We start from the raw sequence: 21,529 nt of genomic DNA on the forward strand, positions 1-21,529 counted from the left end.
AAAAATTAGCTGGTCTTGGTGGCACACGCCTGTAATCCCAGATACTCAACCTATTGAGCAACTGACATTTTACCTAAAGTGTCATATTTGAGAACTATGCTCACTTAAACAGGTATAACAAGTTACTTTTAAGGAACTAATGTCGACTTTATGAGCCCTCCCTAGAAAACTAGCCTGGTCCCTGTCTTACAGGGGCTCAGCCTTTTAAGTGATAAGGAAGATCACTTCCTGGCAGGCCACAAACTTAAGAAATCTGAGGGACTGCTGAGCGTGGTGGCTCAAGCCTGTAATCCCATCATGTTGCGAGGCTGAGACAGGTGGATTACCTGAGGCCAGGAGTTTGAGACCAGCCTGACCAACATGGAGAAACCCCGTCTCTACTAAAAATACAAATTTAGCCGGGTGGTGGCTCATGCCTGTAATCCCAGCTACTTGGGAGGCTGAGGCAGGAGAATCGCTTGAACCTAGGAGGTGGACGTTGCCATGAGCCGAGATTGCGCCATTGCACTCCAGCCTGGGCAACAAGAGGGAAACTCTGTCTCAAAAAAATAAAAATAAAAAAAAGAAATCTGGGGCCACGCACCGTGGCTCATGCCTGTAATCCCAGCACTTTGGGAGGCCGAGGCGGGCGGATCACAAGGTCAGCAGCTCAAGGCCATCCTGGCTAACACGGTGAACCCCCATCTCTACTAAAAATACAAAAAAGTAGCCAGGCGTGGTAGCGGGAGCCTGTAGTCCCAGCTACTCAGGAGGCAAAGGCAGGAGAATGGCGTGAACTCGAGAGGTGGAGTTTGCAGTGAGCCGAGATTGTGCCACTGTACTCCAGCCTGGGCGACAGAGCGAGACTCCACCTCAAAAAAAATTAAAATAAAAAAAAAAAGAAATCTGAGGGATAGTTGGGGGTACTATAGTAGGTAAAATCTGGTAGAATGTCCCAGGCTTGCTTTCTAGCCTGAGTAGAGGAAACATCAGTAATTTTTAAATGTCCTAGCTCAGATTCCTTAGAAAAAGTTACAAAGTTAATTTTGTAGCTTTAGTAGTTGTACACAGTGCATAGGCTCAAAATATGCACAAGTTAACTCAAGGAAGCCTATATGGTTAATTAATATTTTTGCACACCTATGTAAATAAGCCATACCTCATAATGAGACCAGCCTTTTGGCGGGGATCAAGAAAAATCTTTAAGATAATTATATGATCACATTGCTCCAAAAATCTTACCAGAACCATTCCTGCCAAATAATTCAGAAACAAATATAATTCCCTAACAAATTGAGGCATATATGATTATCCATAACAATCAAGAATATATAAATTAAAATAATATTCCCATTGTTTAAAAAAATGAAAAAATATTCTCAACTTCCAGTTGCAAGAGTATATAAAATGACACTAATTCTTCTGAGGGGGATTTTTGTGGATATGTGAAAAGAGCCTTTAAAATCTGAATAACATACATTCACATGATCCTGTCCCGAAATCCACCAAACAGGGCAAAAAGGACCAAAATTAGTGTGGGAACCAGGGAAAATACCAGTACTATTTTAATAACACTGATTCTATAAGCATATGCCCTAAGAGGGCAAAGTTCACAATTTAGTAAGTAAGAGAATATTCAGAAACGTCCTAACGCATAACTTTCATAGCTGATGTTTAGAATCATGGGGGGCCTATAAAGAGATGTGGAGAATCACAGATCTTGGGACACATGTTCGCAGAGCAGAAAATAATAGAGCTACTTTTTTGGCCTCATCGTCTTTATTTTTCTCAACCTTTCATTAGGGTTGAGGAGACAGCTTTGAAGGTGAGGATCAAATCTGACTAAGCAGACAAAAGCTCTGACTCATCATACAAAACTCAGAATCCACAGGATTACAGAGAGTCATTCTCTCCCTCCTCCCACTCACATCTTCAGGTGTGCCAAGTTCTCCTTAAAGCAGGGAAACTGCTAAAATCAGAGTTCCACCCTCACATACAGAACAGCAGCAAAGATCTCAACAGACTCAGAGAAAAAGTTCTAGGAAAAAACATATGGAAACTATACTTCCTGTTGCCTAGCTCTTCTTGCCCCTTATTCCAAATATTTAAAATGGTCAACATCTATACCTGTAGCACAAATCATAAAACAAGGAACAAAAAAAAAAACCCTTCAACAACACTGAGGTAAAAAAGCATTACCATGTTTCCCAAGCATTTAATAAAATTCAACTTCCTTTCCTGATTTAAGAAGTCTGCAGTATCACTTGCACCTGGGAGGTCAAGGCTTCAGTAAACCGAGACTGTGCCACTGCACTCCAGAATGGGTGACAGAGTGAGACCCTGTCTCAAAAGAAGAAAAAAAAAAAAAAAGGCTGGGCACAGTGGCTCACGCCTGTAGTCCGAGCACTTTGGGAGGCCGAGGCGGGTGGATCACGAGATCAGGAGTTCAAGACCAGCCTGGCCAACGTGGTAAAACTGTCTCTACAAAAAATACAAAAATTAGCCAGGTGTGGTGGCAGGTGCCTGTAATTCCAGCTACTCCGGAGGCTGAGGCAGGAGAATCACCTGAACCTGGGAGGCAGAGGTTGCGGTGAGCAGAGATTGTGCCATTGTACTCCAGCCTGGGCAACAGGAGCGAAACTCTGTCTCAAAAAAAAAAAAAAAAAAAAAAACGAAGATAGAAATAGATGCATGCTTGCTTAACATGATCTTTAAAAACACGTATAACAAACCAAAAGGTAATACCATAAAAAAAGACTAAGTACTAGAATCATTTCCAAAGTCAGGAAAAGATAAGAGTGCCCAATGTTACCAATACATTGCAAAAAGTAGTCAGCTTAATTTCATTCTTTATACAATAAAGTTACAATACTGAAGGTAGAAAAATTACCTTTATTTGTATATGATTATATATCTAGAAAACCCTAGAAAATCAACTGAAAAATTATTAAAACCATAAGAGTTGAATAATTCAATCAACAGTCAGTAGGATGTTTTGGGGAAAACTGGACTCTTTTGGAAAAAAAATAAGGTGGGAATCTAAACTTCACTTCTTTCACTTAAACAGACTCCATCATGCATAAAGATTTCAGTTTAAAGCAAGATAAACCTACGAGCCATAAGTGAAAAAAATGATACACTGGTCTTCTACACCCATATTTATCGCTATATTGGAAACAACAATCTAGCAGTAAAAAATTCCACCATACATATCAGAAATGGGAGTAAGAAACAGGAAGAGGAGAACTAAAAAAGATAACCTAGAATTGGTATGCTAGAGCTTGCTCATAGTGGCTCACAAGAGTCAACTGTTAATTCTTGGGAATTCTGCAATCTAGTTGTTAAAAACAATCATTATTAATTAAATTATATAAACTTACAGTCAATAAATTATAATACGGTAATAAACACTCAAAACATCACTTCCTAATTATTTTACATTTTATTATTTATGCTGTAGGAAGTTATTTTACATCTATAGTATGATTATGATGAAAATACTATATAATGATTGTACAACTACATTTCTCAACTTTGTTCAGTTGCATTAAGTTGTAGGATTGAAACAGGCCATGGTGGCAGTATTTACACAGGAAAAGAGTAGACACTACAAATCAAGGCTCTCTTTGCCACATATACAAACCAGTTAATATTTTCCAGAATACCACTATATATAAAATATTCATATTCTTTGATCTAGCAATTCAATCGCTAAGAATGAATTCTACAGAAATAACTTAGAATAAAAAAAGCTGAGGGATGTTTGATGTTATTTCATTCCATCATATAATAACATATAGTGAGGCTAGGCACGGTGGCTCACAACTATAATCCCAACACTTTGGAAGACTAAGGAGGGTGGACTGCTTGAGGCTGGGAGTTCAAGACCAGCCAGGACAATATAGTGAAACACAATGTCTAATAAAAATACAAAAATTAGCTGGGCGTGGTGGCATGTGCCTGTAGTCCCAGCTACTCACGAGGCTGAGGCAGGGGAATTGCTCGAACCTGGGAGGCAGAGGTTGCAGTGAGCCGAGATTGTGCCACTATACTCCAGGCTAGGCAACAGAGCGAGACTCCTTCTCATAAAAAACAAAAACAAAAACAAAAAAACTTAAATGTCCTAAGATTGGATAAATTATTATACAGTCTTTTAAAATACTTAATAACAAAAAAATGCTCATGATATAATCCAAATAACTAATAAAGAGCTAATAAACAATGTAGAATGCAAAAACTACGTAATAGCCATTTTGTAAAAATACATAAATTTACATTTTAAAAATGGAAATTAAAACTTGTTTTATTTAAAATGCCATAAGGAGGCATTTCTGTTAAAAGAAGTGCTAACATTTGGAACTAGAACTCTCTGAAATTTCTTTCCTCAAGCTCCAATTTCACTACTATGCACTCCCACATTTTTTCTTTCCCTCTAGTTACAATAAAAGAGTATCCCTCATTCCAGTTCATGATAATCAGTCTAACATGGGTCTGGAACCCATTTCTTCCCATTTCTCACAGAATCTCTGAATTATATCCTCTGCCCCTATATCTTCAGTCCCCGGTTTAAAAAAAACAAAAAACAGAAAACATCTTCCTATATTTCCTTCCCAGAAACTACCCAATTTCTTTTCCTGCTCCTTACAAAAAAAACAAAAAACAAAAAAATACCCCACAACTATTTAAACATGTTTCCATTTCTATAGCTTTAATCCAAACCACTCCACTGAAACTATTAATGCCAAGGTCACTAATGTCCTTGTCACTTAATCCAGTGGATTATTTTAGTTCTTTCTTAGGTAATACCACAGAAGCATTTCACTCTATGCCCACTCCTGTCATTCTCATCTTTTGCAGGGATAGGTTCACGACACCAACCTGCTGTTTCACTAATGAACACTTTCATTTCAGTAAATATTTCATTTCAACATAAAACAAACTAATAATGCATATAGTAGCCTGTGAATAATAGAATTGTGAACATTTGAAATTTTTATCTTAATGCTTTTCTGTTTTTTAAAACTTTTATTAATATTTTATAGTGAAGAAATACACTTTTAAAGAAGAAAAGTCAAAGGACAATGAATATGATTAACTGTAAGGAGGAATAAGTAACTGGCAAGTTGTACAGCTGCATATACCCTTTTATCATAAAGAAGCAAATGACACAAATATGATATGGGAATTTATTTTTTTAATTCCAAGTTATATTCTCAAGTAGTTTTTTTCCCTTTCTTACATGTGTATTTTTAATTTTATTTTATTTTTAGAGATGGGAGTCTTACTATGTTGCTCTGGCTGGTCTCACACTCCTGGCCTCTGGTGATGTTCCCACTTCAGCCTCCCGAGTAGCTGGAATTACAGGTGTGAGTCACCATGCCCAGCTATTTTTAATTGACACATAATAATTGTACATATTTATAGAGTAAAATATTTTGATACTCAAATAGTTTTAATTTAGGCATCTAAAATGTAATAGAATTACTTACCAGCATAAGCCTGCCTTATCAAAGAAAGCAGTTTGAATACTCTCAATATATTTAATAAAATTGGTATTTTTTTGAAAGATTCCTATCACAAGAGGTTAAAACAAAATTACAACCAAAACATGACAATGCTTTAAAAAACTGACCTTTAGTTATCTAACTCAACATTCCTTATAACGGAAGTTTTAGAGAATGCAATATAACATGAAAATACGGTATAGGTAAGTGTCGATGGGAAGTTGGGCCTTAATATGAGCATAAAAGGACAGTTTTACTAGCAGAAAGGAATGCAAAATCATTAAATGTCAAAACATTAAAAATATGAGAAATAACTATAAAAAGTTTGGTGAGGAGGGCATTTTTCAGCTTAAAAGTAGGAAAATTACTTTTAAATCTAAAAAACTTCCAGGCATGGTGGCTCATGCCTGTAATCCCAGCACTCTGGGAGGCCGAGGTGGGCGGATCGCAAGGTCAGGAGATGGAGACCATCCTGGCCAACGTGGGGAAACCCCGTCTCTACTAAAAATACAAAAAAATTAGCCGGGCGTGGTGGCGGGGGCCTGTAGTCCCAGCTACTGGGGAGGCTGAGGCAGGAGAATGGCGGGAATTTGGGAGGCAGAGCTTGCAGTGAGCCGAGATCATGCCACTACACTCCAGCCTGGGTGACAGAGTGAGACTTGCTCTCAAAAAAAAAAAAAAAATCTAAAGAACTGACAATATATTGCGTGTGTGCGCACGTGTGTGTGTGTGTGTGTGTGTGTGTGTGTGCGCGTGTGAGACAGAGAGATAGGATGGGGGGTGGGGGAGGAGAGAGAGAGAGAGACAGACAGAGAGACAGACAGAGAGACAGAGACAGAAACAGAGACAGGATCTCACTCTGTTACTCGGGCTGGAGAATGCAGTAATACCTCACTGCAGCCTTGAGCTCCTGGATTCCAGCGATCCTTCCACCTCAGCCTCCCAAGTTGCTAGGACTACGGGTGCATGCCACCACACCCAGCTGGTTTTTGTTTTTGTTTTTGTTTTTTTAATTTGGTGTAGAGACAAGATCTTGCTATGTTGACCAGGCTGCTCTTGAACTCCTAGCCTCAAGTGATCCTCCCATTTTGGCCTCCCAAAGTGTCAGGATTACAGGTGTGAGGCACTGCGCCTGGCTTGATGATTTTTATTTATTTCCATGGGTAGCTGTAGGATTATTTTTAGCTCACTTTTAAAGTGCTGAGACTGTAAACATAGAAACAAACATGTATTTTTACCCATGTACATGTAATTACTTTAGTTGGTACCTGCAATATATTAAATGCTACTTGGAACAAATAAAATATTTACAAAAATAATCTATTTCACAAAAGGTGTTTCATATTAAAATGCAAAAGGTCAAATTCAAGGTACTACATCATAGAACACTTCATTATAAAAAAAAAAAAAACAGCTAGGCTGAGTGGTGCATGCCTGTAGTCCCAGCTACTCAGGAGGCTAAGATGGGAGGATCTCTTGTGCCCAGTTCAGTCCAGTCTGGGCAACAGAACAAGATCCTGTCTCTAAAAAATTAATAATAATGAAAATTTAAAAACAGTAAAATTCTGGTCACATTCAATTTAGCTTTTCTTCCCAGGCATGCCTTATTCCTACCTTCCCATTTCACACATAGTACAAAAACATTTTCACGTTTTTTAAAACAATTCTTCTCTTTTGTGAGTTTTGGCAAGTGTGCCTACGAACAGGCTTTCTGCAGGGGAAAGGGCAAAGACAACTTTTATCTAACTATCCAAAGTTATTACATGTTCTCTTCCTGGATCAAGTGTTTACTATTTACACTGCCCTTCCCTAACCCTTCAACTTTTTACATCAAATCCCCAAGGCATGACTACAGATAAGTTATTTTCCCAACAAGTCGCAGAAAATATTAATGACAAGGCACAGAAATTTAATGCTAAAATACTTACACCACTATGGACACAATCTTGATATGTTCCAAGAGGATTTGATTACCTAACAATGCTCCACTCTGACTGCATTTAGAAATCTTATTTAAAATTGTCTCCTTTTTTGTTGTTTCTGCCCAAACCCTAAGAACACTTAATTTTGGCTCCAAAGTAACTCTTCTTTTAAAATAAAGAGATTTGACCCACACCTCTGTCAGTTACTGTTGTCTTGCAGACCCTGTTTTTTTTCAGCATGCTGCACTAACAACCCAGAGAGGAAGAAAAGGTCATTTTGTGACTTACATACAGGCTGCACCTGATTTTTTCAAATGTTGAAGACAGGTTTTGGTGCTGCTTATGTCATCACAATGGTTTATGTTAACAGCAAGACATTACCCAAAGATCAGAAGCATGTATCAACAACCATGTCATCATAGAAACCAGAAAAGATCGTAAGTATGGCTTCGAACTAAACTTAGACACTAGATAACTTTTATTCCACTGTTTTCCATCTTTAATTTACCTCAAAACTTATCCTTGTACAAGATAAAAAATGGTTACATAAAAGTTTTAAGGTTTTCTTATGACAAATCTCTTGCAAGTAAATGTTCATCACAATACTGCAAATAAAACACATTTCATTAATATGCAGTAATAATGAATTTCATCATTATTATGATGTAGTAGTAATGAAGTTAGGAAAAGACTAACCACTAAAATTTATTGTCCTTGGCCAAGACATAATGTAAAAGATCTTTCATATATTTGTGTTTTGAAAAATTTTTAAATCTTTCCTTTTGCATACTCTTTTAGTGAAATTTCTATTTTTAGTGAAAACCAGTATTGATGTTATGAAAATAGGGGCTATAAATCGTGCTTTTTTTTTTGAGATGGAGTCTCACTCTGTCACCCAAGCTGGAGTACAGTGGCACTATCTCGGCTCACTGCAACCTGTGCCTCAAAAAAATAATTTTTGTATTTTCAGTAGAGACAGGGTTTCACCATGTTGGCCAGGATGGTCTCAAACTCCTGGCCTCAAATGATCTGCCTGTCTCGGTCTCCCAAAGTGCTGGGATTACAGGCATGAGCCACCGCGCCTGGCCCTCCTTTTTGTCTTTACAGATACGCCCGTTACTAGCAGTCCAGCAGTCTGCTTGTCTTCTGCATTCATCCAAAGGAACTAAAAGAAGTAAAGTGTTTTTTTGAGCCATAGCCATCATCATGGAGAAAAGGGATACACATATATCACCCTCTGTTCTCCACTCAATGTTTTTTTTTTTTTTTTTTTTTTTTGAGGTGGAGTCTTGATCTGTCGCCCAGGCTGGAGAGCAGTGGCGCAATCTCTGCTCACTGCAAGCTCCACGTCCTGGGTTCACACCATTCTCCTGCCTCAGCCTCCTGAGTAGCTAGGACTACAGACGCCCACCGCTGCGCCCCGCTAATTCTTTTTTATATTTTTAGTAGAGACGGGGTTTCACCATATTAGCCATGATGGTCTTGATCTCCTGACCTTGCGATCTGCCCGCCTCGGCCTCCGAAAGTGCTGTGAGCCACCACGCCCGGCCTACTCAATGTTCTTAGCAGGGGTGATCATGCATTAGGTTTCCAGAAAAACTATTCACAAAAGCATAGGAAAAGAACCAAGGAGAAGGGAGGGATTCTGGTTAATCTCAAAACAGAAGATTTAAATACCTCTGATCAGAAAGGGCGGTTTTGTCAGTTTTAACCCGGCCTCCACAAAGAAGCCTATCATTGAAATGGAGGATTTGAAACTGATTGACCCATCTTCTCCAGAAAAAGCCAAGCAGTCAATTTTGAAAGCAATGGAGGAAAGGAAGGATCCCATGACATTTTCTTTTCCTTCTAGTGGAAGAGGCATGGATGGGTTGGGGTGACCTTGAAAAGGCAGAACCATCCCAGATGTCAAATAGACTGGCTCTAATATAGAGCTCTAGCTCTACATTTGTTCTATAATGGGCTTATGCAGTCCTTCTTTTCTTGGATCTTTTCTTCCTGATCTGTGAATATTCAAAATTTAATTGTTCTTGATCTAGTTCAATGCTACCTAAACCAAAGGGCCTTTTCTAATTAATCCAACGAGAAGCCATCTCTCTCCTATTATGTACTTTCATAAATTGTTATCCATAGCTCTTCCAGAGCATGCTTGGAGAGAGCATTCAATAAAAGCTTGAAGAATGAAGGTAGATGCCTCCTCCTTTTCCTATTATTAATACTAGAATACAAGTATATCAAATATGTGCAATTCTCCTCTGGTGGGTGTCACTGAGTCATTTCACTTTTTCAAACAATGACTAAATTTTTTGTTTTGCTGGGTTACTAACACAGTATAGAAAAATTCAGTCAGGCCAGGCGTGGTGGCTCATGCCTGTAATCTCAGCACTTTGAGAGGCCAAGGTGGGCAGATCGTTTGAGTCCACGAGTTCAAGAGTAGCCTGGGAAACGTGCTAGAACCCCATCTCTACAAAAATACAAAAATTAGCCAGGCAAGGTGGCATAAGCCTGCAGTCCCAGCTACTTGGGGGACTAAGGCAGTGGAGATCACTTGAGCTCAGGAGGTTGAGGTAAACTGGAATCGTGCCACTGCACTCCAGCCTGGGCAACAGAGTGAGACCCTGTCTCCGAAAAAAAAAAAAAAGTAAAAATAAAAATTCAGTCTATTAACTCACACTTCTTCTTTTCTAAATATAATTATTTATGTAATGAGAACCAGAAAAGGCAGACAAATAAAATCCTAAACCTCCATTTTAGTCAAAAACTAAGAACTCCTCTTTATCAAGAAGTGGGGAAGGCAGGGAAAACCAGATTTGTTTGAATTTTCTTTCCTTTATTCTGTGATGAGATGCTAAAGAACAGAGAAATAAATGAAAGGACAATAGTCAAAAGGGAGAGAAGAGGACATAAAATAATTTACAAAACACCTGATGTAATCTCAAATAATGGGAAGTTAACTAATTACAGTTATGATCCTATGCAACTCAAAACTAAAATATAATGCATCATCCTTTAATAACCTTTGGATTTATTGTTTTTTAAAAAAGTACAGCCTACTATCAGCTAGATTAAATTTGGCCATATATTCTGTTATATTACGAACCTATCCAGCCATTTGTGAAGCCAAGAAAGAGTAAAATGCACTCTTAGGACTGGAACTCAACCTTGAAGTGCTGAGAGCTACTTTATCATCTAGTGTGGGGACAAACACATACATGCACATGTGAGCCTAACACCATGTGTGGAAACGCATCATTATAAATCACTCAGGTATTCACTTATTTTAACACACACAAATCAACACAGCTCCCTGTGATTCCTAAAAGGAGAGCTGAAATAGCATTTAACATTTTCTCCTCCCACCCTTCTCACTGAAAGCTTGAGATGTAAAGGTGTTCTCCTCTTCCCTTACAGTTATTACTGACAACATGCAGGAAACTATTATAGCTGTCCTAACTTACCAATACCATCTAAATACTGTAAGAGCCTACCTGCGCTTAATATTCCAAAAGTGACTCAAAATGCAAAAGAGACTCCTTATTAGATTCCTTCTAAAAAACTAGAGTAACTCTACAGTTTTAGGATTAGCATTATTCTAATCCAATTATAAAGTCCTGTCAATTTTCCCTTCTATCTTGCTTTACACCACCACTCATAAGCTAAAAGTATTATACTACTACTTTTCTACATATTAGATGACATTGTTTTAGACTAATTAATCACAATCTACTGTTAATGTTGTTTCCCAAAACTATGTATAATTATTAAAATATTATTAGCAATATTTTCAAATCAAGGATAATCCTGTTATTGATCTATGGACAAAATAATAAAACACATATTCCAAAAATTACAATAGTTGTAAAATCTAGGTTTGTTTGTTCGGTTCTGTCCAAGATTAACTATATGACAGGTAAGACATGACCTTTTACACTTGTTTCCTGCAATGCTTCTTCATTTTATTCAGCATTAAGTTTAAATTAAATATTTAAAATTGAACCTGTTCTGTGTTGCAAACACAGCTAAAATGAAGAGCTTCTGTAGCAGCAGTGACCAGATTTTAAATGCAGGTAGATCAATAAAAAAAAAAAAAAAAAATCACCAAGCACAGGCTCCATGTGAGTGGAATGGTTTATAATAGCTTGCAAATGACTATGTGCTTGCTGTAACCAGCTGTTCTTAAATTATGAATATGCAACCAATTCATGTTAAAGCCAAATCCCAGCACTATTTCTACAGAGAAATCCCAGTAGTTTTGCTTGTTCTACATGTTAGCTCTGTTAAGGATACAAATAGCAGTAAGCTTCTGAACAAATAGGACCAAACTATTGGCATTTCATGCACTAGGTCCATTATCACAGCAGGGAATGTCAATCATTGGTACAATCCTATAACAGCTCAGGCAATATGACAATGATCTCGTAGGAAAAAAAAATCAAAATCTCTGCAGCATACTCAAAGTCCTTCTGACAACCTAATGCTTTCTTACTACAGCCAATCAGATTGTCAGACCTGACCTACTAGAAGACTTTCACCAAGCTTGAAATATTTAAAAACATCAATCATAAAAACAAAGACAGGACATTGAATTATACAGTATTAACCTCTAGGGTTTGCGTACAAAGACCTTAGATTTATTTATGTCCTAGCGAGTTAAGAGCTTCAGTACACCGTTCTTTACACCAAACTGACTGCCAATTTGATGAACCTCTCTGCCCTCAGCAGGAGTGCACCATCTTTGATTAATGAGTGCATGTTTGTGGAAAAGTGTTAAGAGGAGAAAACAGGAAAAAACACACAATTATGTCTACACATAGCTGAAGTACCAATGCAAGAATAGATTTATCTTCAAACCAAATGCTCCTTTTTCTTATATGCCATGCACACATGTGCACAACACAAAATTAGTAAAGGTTCATATCTATGTTGCCGTCATTATTATTATCCCCAATATGCAATCATTTTTATTTGAATGAAACGCATTCAAAAGCCAAAGTACAAGTTGAATTTTATAAATTATAAAAACTATTTTTAAAAATTAACTTTACCTTTTAAAACAAATTGAAATACTCTTACCTTATATAGTAAAACTTTATGTGGAATAAAAACTACATTTTCACCTCATACTCTTATAAAACCCTATTAATGTTAAAAACTCAATATTTAACTTGTAAATATCCATACTTTTAAATATTTTACATTTCAAACTCTATCATGACTGCCACAAATCAAATAGCACTCAAAACATTTAAAAGTCATATATATTCATTTACTTTTCCTGTTTTCAATAAAGATGTGGCCAATATTTTATAACTCAATATGCAGTTGAAAATGAATTAAATATATTTATTACCCATAATTTCATACTTACTACGGTCAACAGAAAAACCTGTAAATCGAAGTTTTAACTTTTAAAATGACCTTTCTATTGAGAATTACCTTCCTTTAAGAAATCTGATGCCTGAAAATTTCTCCTTAAACTACAGGATGTTTATGTGTAGTACAATTAAGACTATATTATCTCTAAAAATAAACTAAGCACCAGGAGTACTTTAAAAAAATTTTTCACATTTCATACACAATTCAATGTACCATAATTTGATTTATATGAATATCTACCTCAACAAAAATATGTTATGAGTAAATACATTTCTTAAATATTGAGTCATAGTCAAAGGTAATAGAATTATTTTCTTTTTAAGGAGTTGTATGGCTACTATATAAAAAGGGTTGAGGCCGGGCGCGGTGGCTCAAGCCTGTAATCCCAGCACTTTGGGAGGCCGAGACGGGCGGATCACGAGGTCAGGAGATCGAGACCATCCTGGCTAACACGGTGAAACCCCGTCTCTATTAAGAAATACAAAAAACTAGCCGGGCGAGGTGGCGGGCGCCTGTAGTCCCAGCTACTCGGGAGGGTGAGGCCGGAGAATGGCGTAAACCCGGGAGGCGGAGCTTGCAGTGAGCTGAGATCCGGCCACTGCACTCCAGCCTGGGTGACAGAGCGAGACTCCGTCTCAAAAACAAACAAACAAACAAACAAACGAACAAACAAAAAAAAAGGGTTGAGAAAGCATAATGCCTGAATATAAATCTTAGCTTTAGTCACAGTAATGTACAACCTATTTAAAAGGAAAGTGTCTCTATAAACTCATGATTTCAGGAAATCATAATTCTGGAATCAGTGGCATATTAAAAGTGTTAAAAATTTATATTGTAGAGAAAGTTTTGAGCAAATTATATATTCTAATCAATTTCATATTTTATTTTTGTAATGGCAAACTATTTTAAGTGTTACAAATGTTATGCTCTTTGAAGAATTATTTAAATGCCTAATACACCTAAAGACCTACAAATTAAAAGTCAATAAATACTGGGACTAGAAAAATTCTCTTAACATAGTAATAAATAAACTATATTACATCCTTAAATCTTATTTACATGTATTTTTTTTAAATGTGTTTTTCTGTGTTGGGATTATCACTTTTCATTCTTCCTCTTTTCTCCCTCCCATTTCCTCTACCACCAAAAAACACCATGCAAATAATTAGAAAAAGTAGAATATGTGTAGGCACCAATGGGATGACACCATTTTAGTATCACATATTTAGTATCACACCATTTTAGTATCACATATTTAGTATCACACATTTTAGTATGATAGCTGAAACTACCAATAAAAGTTATAACAATAAAACATAATTTCAATTTTTAAAAATCATTGAATGTCTACAGTAAATTATTTTAGATCATAGTTTGTATGAATTTTTAAATAACATTCTAGCCTCATTATAAAGAAAAATTAAATACAAAACTGCCTCTTTCCCCAATAATTATTTCTTTTCTTTTCTGATTACCTCCTACAACAAAAGTTTAAAGAAACGGCCAAATGGATTAACATTTATTAAACAGGGCAGCAGTATTTTTAAAACTTCATGGTACAAAATACTTAATTTTATGTAACCAAAAAAACTCTTAAAATACCTAACTAGGTAACTTAATTTATCCCCCAGGAAATCAAATATATTAATAATCACTAAAACTTGATGGCATAATTCCTCTTAAGGGTCAAAATCACCATATTACTTTGTGCTCTATCATATTTCTTCTTTTGGTAGTTCTACTCAGAAACTATAACTTAAAATCCCTTCTCTGAGAAACCTTTAAACCTAAAAGTAATCAAGTTCCAAAATATACTTTCACTAATTCAAGGAGATAAGACAGAAATCCTGAACTTTCATGCAACTGTGATATCCTACATCTTGTATAGTAACACAAAAGTAGCAACAAAGACATTAACAATTGCAGTTCAAGCTGGGAGTGACTGTTCTGTTTCAATTCAATGACACCACTAATGGCTTCTTAGCAGCTCCATGAAATCAACCAGCTGTCAAGTTGATGCATCAGAAGGAACAGTTATGCACTCCCATAAGAAAAAGCAACACATCAGGATGTTTGGCAAAACATCTGCTCCTTTACACTGCAGTTCTATAATAAACATGCAAACAAAGAAATGGGAGAAAGGGCAACAGAATTAAAATTCTAAGGTTTCCATTACAGTCTTATGTGCATTTTAAATGAATGGCTTATAAAAAATAAAAACAAATTTCTACGAAGTTGAATACTTTAAGCTATTCGAAATTTTTTGAAAATGCTAAATATAATTACTCAGAGACTCTTCTAGAAAGAAAAAACTGCGTAAGAATCCATCTATTCTAAAAATTCAAAATAAACTATATTCAAGTAAAATCAGTATCATACTGTTACGTACAAAACTCAAAAATTAAAACTAAAATATATCCTTTCTTCACTTAATAAGTATTTCATAAATGATGCCAGCAGTATTCCAATAAATGCACTTTCAAGACTGAAGAGTTTAGAAGTGTTTTTTCATTAGTGTTTGCAAGAGTACATGGTACTACAGTTCGGCACTAATTTAATATGTGAGAACAGTGAAGCTACTATTATCTGGATTTTAAAATATGTACCCATTCCTATTTCTCTCCAATCATTGTAAGAACACAATATTAAGTTCTCATAAATAACTTTTTATTTTTAAAGCATACAATTTGATTTCCTAAAAAAAAAAAACTTCATCATCATCATAGGTTTAAAATAATTTTAAATTCAACCACGTTTCAAATACTTGTAAAAATTACTTTTTTCTATCTGAACCATACAAGTGTCTTAATGTTGTCCAAATTATTGATTATGCAGCACAGTGACAATAATATGTACAGTGTTTACAATAGGTGTGAGACATCAAATGTACTTAACTACCATTTTCTTAAACTGCTTATCCTCTGTTGCTTGCCATTTATAATCTGCCAAATCTTCTAGTCCTTTGTTGCATGTATAATTTAGAACCATCTGTTCTATGTGCTTTTAACTATTTAAACATTTTTCACCTACCTACAATTCACATAAATGGCAGACATTCAACTTTCTATATAGCATATTACATGAAGCAAATTCCTGGATAAATAACACCAAAGAAGACTGCTACAGAAATAAAAACATACCATATAGAACATAAATTTTTGTGTGTTAGACAAATCTTTTCAATGTATTCAGAATTGTTTCTATTAGCTTTTTTTAAGTTAATTGTAGTCAGTGTTTTTCCCTCAACCCAGAAGACAAAGAGAATGCAAATTAAATACAGACAGTTTCATGTCCTTGTTAGAAGAGACGTAAATATGCTGACTGAAAATGACTACAGGAGACAGAATTCCACTTTCCCATTCAATTTACAGTGCCTCTTATTTATATACTAGTCAGTGTATCATTAAGTTTGGTCATGTGACCAAACCAACTTTTGTGAGGCGAAAAACTATGTTAGACAAGCAAATTAAAACAGTGCTAGTTTTTATTGTTTATCTGTTCATAATGGCTGACAAAGAGTTTATAGCTAGCGATTATATCTTTTAAAATCAATTCTGCCTCTTAAATACTCAATTGTTTGACTTAGTATCTGCTACTAAATTTTAAAAGTATCCATTATCTTAAGGTATTTTCCATAGTCATTTCTCTTCAAAATCTAAATAATAGAAAAAAAAACCCTCACATCATTTTATTATAAACGGGGAGCCAGATAATCTAAAATAACCATACATAAATATTAACCAAGCTAATTTTCAAAAAATCCATAGGGGAGAGTAGAACAAATAAGAAAGGGATATACTGACTACAGGTAACAGTTGAAACCTTTAAATTGAAAAAAATACACAAAAACTAGGTAAATAACAAACGACGCACAAAAGTTTACCATTTTTTGCACAAAATCTTCCACCTGTTACCAAAACATACAATACGCAGACTTCGTATACTCATTTTGAGAGCAAAACACAAATATAAGCCACACAACTTATCAGTAACCTGTAAGTTACACAATCCTATACAACAGGAGAAAAATTAAGCAAAAAATGTACTCTTGGGAAAATTTCTCCATAAAGTTTACATGACGTCACTGGGCCCCCGGAACATTCCCTAAACTTTGAGCCTTATCCAGACACACTTCCTAATGCTTCTTTCCTTTCCTCAAAAATAAAAAAGAGACTTGGGAATAAAATTGCCCAAGATGGCGAAACGCTTGTTGTTTAGAGGGCAGGGAAAAAAATGGAGGATATTGTAATATACACAAAGGGATAAATTTCAACAACTCGGCCAAGGACTGCAGCTGCTTCCCTCTTTATAAGGAAGCAACAGACAAAAGATAAATACAGAGGGAGAAAGAAAAGAAGAGAACATCTCCCAAACAACAGACCCAGCTCTGACTCTTCAAACACTTCCTTCCCCTTCCCAAATCCCAATTCTGGGGTTCGTGAAACTACTTAAAGGGGAGGGAGCCGCGAAAGAGAACGGGGGCGGGGGGGAGGGGTAACGAGAAGATTAAAAGAGGGAAGCAGAGGAGTTGGGAGCTGGCGGTCGTTCCCGGGTAAGAACTGCTAAAAGATGAGACCAAGGCACAGACCTTACTGTATGAGAAGCAATGCTCCTCAAACCTTCTGCGTCCTGACATAGACCTTCCCAGGTATCCAGATCTTTTCCCAATCCCACCTGCCCCACCCCCACCCCCGCTCATCTTCAGTAAACTCAGAGCCTCCAGCTACACACGGGAGAGCTAGAGGCCCGAGCCGGGGAGTGGGGGTGGCAGACGCAGCTAATCAGTCCGAGAGGGAAGAGGGGGCGGAGGCAAAAAAGGGCAGCAGGAGGCGGACGGGGGTGGGGGGTGATCCAGAAACTACCCCGGCAGGGAGTGGGGGAGCAGCGGATATTCCGGGGTAGGAACGGCCATCGCAACGCTGACAGAGGTGGTTTTTTAAGAAGCAAAACTGTTGGCCGCGACGGAGCGCTGGAAGCCGAAGGGGAAGAGGAAGGAGACGCGAAGCCAAGGCGGCCGGCACAAAGGCGGCGGACTCGCGGCGGCAGCGCCTGCCCGGCCGGGAGCACACCCCGCGGCCCTACTCCAGCGAAGTCCCGCACCGGCTTCTAGGAATAAAGTTTACGTTCTCCTGATGCCGCACCCCCCACCTCCCACCCAGGACGGCACATCTCCGCGGCCTCCTCCCCCAAACTCCACTCGGGACCCCGAGAACCACCCCAGCCTTCCGGCCACCACAACAAAGAGCCGCACCGACCGGCGAGGGTAAACAGCGGCGGAGGGCGAGAGGGCGGCGGGGCGAGCGCCTCCACGCAGCAACTCCGGAGTCCCCCGCTTGCCCGAGCGCAGTTTCTCCGCTGCTGTTTCCACCAGCTTTGTAACACTGGGAATTTACATCCTCACCCGCACCCCTCACGCCCGAGGATTTTAAACTCACCTTTACTTTCGAACTGAGAGTTGCGGTAGATGGGATTTTTGCCTTTTCCCCAGATGGTTGAAGGTTAAGATTTTTGGAAACCCCACCACCTCCTTATTTCTATTATTATTTCTGCAAGAAAAGTAGAAAGAGAGTTGTAGTGGAGGTGAGATTTGTGATCGGGAAAGCCCTCGACTCCCTCCTTCTCCGTCTTCCGCCTCTCTCTCTCTGATTAGTTCCTATCCAGCAGCAGATTGAAGCAGGAGATGATTCTTCTCAAGGTTTGTTCAGCAGCTTCACTTCTAGGCGAAGGCTTCATGAACCAAGTGACGTCAACCAACAAGGCTTCTCTCTCTCTCCTCTCTCTAACAATGAAAGTTGCTGTTAACAAGGGAAAAAAAGAGAGAGAATTGTTTATACCATTTCAGTTCCAATAATAAATGACCTATCAGCTCCTAAAGGAGCTAAGGGAGGGGGTTGCTGCTTCTTTCCAAGAATACTGTAGCTTTGAGTTTGCACCGTTCCTTGTCCCAGGAAAAAGTTAAGCAACTTAAAATGTTTTGTTTTGCTTTTAAAGAAGACAGGACAGAAAATGGGACTTAAAACTTAGTTTTTTAAAAACAAAAGCTACAGAGTAGGGAGCATAGGTCAACTACCATCTCCACCTAAACTTTTTTTTGTTCCTAAACTCAGAATTCTACAAACCAAATAAATTAATATGCCGAGATTTCGCGGATGTTAAAACTCAAAAAGCAGGATGCAAGATGGTCCCGGGGTAAAATTCTGCTGCCTTTCTACGAACAAGTTAAACTGGCTGTGATGTTTACGCACTAAGTTAAAATAAAATTTAAATAAAAGACGTTAAAATAGTTACATGCACACACTGTAAAAGTTAATCTCGATAGCTTTTTTTCCAGTTTCTGAGAGGTTAGAAAAAAGCATAGCAAATTGTAGGCACTGAACACTTTTTAAAAATCAAGTTATGAGTAAGACTGGTAGCCCTTTGCTCCTTTAAACTACACACGCAGTCATATGCTATGTGTCTATCCCCAGAATCTCTTCCAACTCTGTTTTTACCCTTCCACTCCCCCAACCCCAACTCCCAAATCCTGCAACCAATCAAGTTAAACTAAAGATACAATAATCTTTAGTTATTGGTAGTAATGGGTGCCCCATTCCCTCCCGCACCCCATCCTATAGATTCCTAAAAAAAAACAATTTTTTTTGAAAGCCTTAATCTTGATAACACTTTATTAGCCAAGAAGATACTTTTTTTTTTTTTATAAGTTCGCTGAGGTACCGTTTTTTCCCTCCAGAACACAAGAAACTCTCAAAGTTCATATAACTAAATATTGCCTAATTTAATTTTCAGGATGAAGAGTAAGTAAAAATTAAGCTATCGGAGAATAATTTGATCATCTATGTATATTTTATACATTTGTGGATAGATGTATCTTAAAAGATGCTATTGTTTTATGTTTCCTCTTCAGCCACTGGCTGTGATTTTAATTGTGCTGGAGGATCTTCATTAGTATTAACACATGGGGAGATTTCACAAAGCTGCTTCATTAGGAAAAAAAAAAGCTTGGCAGACTAGGTCTTTTTGCATGCACTGAGAATGTCAGCCTTACCTCGGTCATTTGTAACATAATAAGTGCAAGTACAATGATTGCAATGCAGGAGCTCTGGGGGAAGGGCAGAAATACTGCCTGTCTAATAGGGATATCTGAAAAGAAGGCTGCTCATTACATAGTAAAATGTATGCTAAAAATTAGTGAAGATGATGTCTCAGGAGACTGATGCTAAATAAATTAATGTGCTGATATGTTTTTAATTATTATTTTTGTAGTAGTTTATTTCATTCTCAGGATTCACATTGAGCAGCAAAGCTGTGCTAGCACTTATTGATTTTTTTTCCCTGCCACATTCCCGGAATACAGATTTTAATCATTTCACTACACCACACTCAGTAATTTCATTAAAAAGTGGAATCTTCCATCCCCAGAAAAGCATTTAATTTCAATGACATACAATTTCTCTTTAAGCAGCAAACTGTCTCTACAGTAAAAACTGGCCTAAGGTTCAAATGCATAATTTAATCCTGAGTTTTCCATGCTCTGCATTCCTTTCAAGCTATAATTTGAGTAACTACCTAATAACTGTAATAAGGACAATAATTTCCTTATAATATATTATTAACTCATATTTAATTAACTCGGAGGCCAAGCTCTGTACATGTGTGACTGGGTCAACAGTTCTATAATCTCAAAATTTACTAATAATGTTCCAGAAGAAAAATATAGATTAAAATATAAGTATGAATGCACTTAGTATCTAAGACTTCTATCCCAAGTCACATACAAAAAAGTTAATGCATTGTTCTATAATGGTGGTCATTAAATAAATAATATTTTTAAGTATGTGTAACTAAAAAATGGAATTCAGTGATATTTCTATGTGTAAAGTATTGAATATTAATATTTTAACAATCTATTACTGACACTTTACCTAATCATTAGCATTACTGTTGAAAATATTTAATTTTGAAAAGATAAGGAAAATGTGCTAGATTCAAGTTATCTTGATTTTCATAAAGAATTCTCCCAAAATATACTTTGCTTGAAATAAAGTTAAGTGGCACATTGTAACTTGAATAATTAAGAATACATCCTTTACTTAAATACTTCAAACAATATACTGCAAAGCATGGTTCAATTTTTGGTGACAATAATATTTTGAAAATTGGCATTGCAGATGCCACACTGGTTTCCCAAACAGTGGTTTCATAAGGATATGTAATTTATATTGCCTGGATTTTAGAAAAGAAAGCTGTGAAAAAAAAAATTTTAAGTAATAAAATTCATTAATTTAAATTGTGGAAATATGTCTAAACAGAAAAAACAGAATATATGTAATGAAAGTGATTACTATATAAAAACTCAAATCATTCCCCTGAGTAATTTTAGAATCATAATTCAAAAATTTTTATAAGAATATGTATATGCAGTTTCAAGCTGGAGCCACATACAACGCAGAGTTGTCTTTTACTTGATTGTACAAGGAAGTAACTTATAACAAAATAATCTTATCAAAAGGTTGGAAAAAAGGAGAAAAGGGGTGACAGTGAAAACCTTGATTTTAATGTCTTTTAAAAACATTTTAAAACATTTTTATTATGAAGGGCTCGTTATATACTTCAGGAAATATCTGTGACATTCTCAATGATGAAGTTATGTGGAAATCAGTAATTAACAAAATAGTTGGTAAACGACTGACAGATATCTCAAATTCATAAATATTTCTCTATTTCAGTAAAACTCAATAAAAACTTTAA

General features: G+C 36.8%; 1 protein-coding gene and 1 long non-coding RNA gene across 49 annotated transcripts in view; one reads left to right on the forward strand and one right to left on the reverse strand.

The window, feature by feature from the left end:
* Nucleotides 1-21,529, reverse strand: part of BAZ2B (bromodomain adjacent to zinc finger domain 2B) — a 412,036-nt gene that overhangs the window by 297,786 nt on the left and 92,721 nt on the right. For 44 of the 48 annotated variants that reach the window (XR_012421150.1, XR_012421149.1, XM_074009246.1 and 41 more), the window contains one exon: nt 18,217-18,576. The gene's annotated coding sequence lies outside the window, so the exon portion shown is untranslated. Of the gene's footprint in view, nt 1-17,369; nt 17,535-18,216; nt 18,577-21,529 lie in introns of those variants that run through there. The other 4 variants (XM_074009231.1, XM_074009235.1, XM_074009232.1 and 1 more) reach the window with 1 other exon arrangement.
* Nucleotides 17,281-20,844, forward strand: LOC102141588 (uncharacterized). Its single transcript, XR_001483910.4, has 2 exons — nt 17,281-17,429; nt 17,723-20,844. It is a non-coding gene; the product is annotated as an uncharacterized lncRNA (long non-coding RNA).

This window comes from Macaca fascicularis, chromosome 12, assembly GCF_037993035.2.
Source record: "Macaca fascicularis isolate 582-1 chromosome 12, T2T-MFA8v1.1".
Lineage (NCBI taxonomy): Eukaryota > Metazoa > Chordata > Mammalia > Primates > Cercopithecidae > Macaca > Macaca fascicularis.